The following is a 992-nucleotide window of genomic DNA, read 5'->3' as shown; positions in this document are numbered from 1 at the left end:
TTTTTTGGTTGCAGCCATCATTGTTGTTTGGCGGGCCAGGGCTGGATTTGAACCCACCACCTTAGGTTTATGTTGCTGGCGCCTTAGTCACTTGAGCCACAGGTGCCCAGCCTAAAGTGCTAGTTTCAAGTGATCCTCCTGCCTCAATCTCCCTACATAGCTGGGAGTACAGGCGAACGCCACCACATCCTGTTAGTTTTACTGTTTTTTAGTACAGACAGGTCTCGCTCTTACTCAGGCTTGTCTCAAGTGATCCACTCACCTTGGCCTCCCGGAGTGTTAGGATTACAGGTGTGAGCCACTGAGCCTGGCCCTCTTTTTAAATTAGAGTGAATAATAAACCTGTATACCCAGCATTAGTAACTACCCTCACTTTGTCAATCTTGCTTCACCTAGCCCCCTAGTCCCACTCTCTCAACTATTTTAAGGCAGATTCTAGACCTGATATGGGAGTCTTGCTATGCTGCCCAGGGGGATCTTGAACTCCTGGGCTGAAGCAATCCTCCTACCTCTCCTCAGCACCCTCTGAGGAGGTGGGACTATAGGTGTGTGCCATTGCCCCTGATGCCAGTATGTATTTTTAATACTTTAGTGCCAGCTTGTTTGAATCAGAATCCAAACAGGTCCACATACCGCCTGATAGGTATTTTTTTTTTTTTTTTGAGACAGAGTCTTACTATGTCACCCTCAGTACAGTGCCATGGTGTCATAGCAACCTCTAACTCTTGGGCTCAAGTAATTCTCTTGCTTCAGCCTCCCAAGTAGCTGGGACTATAGGCGTCTGCCACAACGCCTGGCTATTTTTTGGTTGCAGTTGTCATTGTTGTTAGCTGGCCTGGGCCACCTTTGGTATATGTGGGTGGTGCCATAACCACTGAGCTACAGGGTGCTGTGCTCCTCTCTTTTTTTGAGACAAGAGTCTCACCATATTGTCCTTGGTAGAGTGCTGTAGCATCACAGCTCACAGCAACCTCAAACTCTTGGGCTTAAGC

At 47.9% G+C, this 992-nt stretch overlaps 1 protein-coding gene across 1 annotated transcript in view; it reads right to left on the bottom strand.

Moving 5' to 3' along the window:
• LOC100965309 (pleckstrin homology domain-containing family A member 5) overlaps nucleotides 1–992 on the bottom strand; it is a gene marked incomplete at its 5' end in the record, with an annotated part of 14,344 nt that overhangs the window by 8,351 nt on the left and 5,001 nt on the right. The gene's annotated exons all lie outside the window — the stretch shown is intronic.

The sequence above is a fragment of the Otolemur garnettii genome, unplaced genomic scaffold (assembly GCF_000181295.1).
Source record: "Otolemur garnettii isolate 467f Iridium unplaced genomic scaffold, OtoGar3 scaffold00057, whole genome shotgun sequence".
In the NCBI taxonomy this organism is placed as follows: Eukaryota; Metazoa; Chordata; class Mammalia; order Primates; family Galagidae; genus Otolemur; species Otolemur garnettii.
The sequence above is the reverse complement of the archived record's forward strand: the minus strand, read 5'-3'. Positions and strand labels throughout refer to the sequence as shown.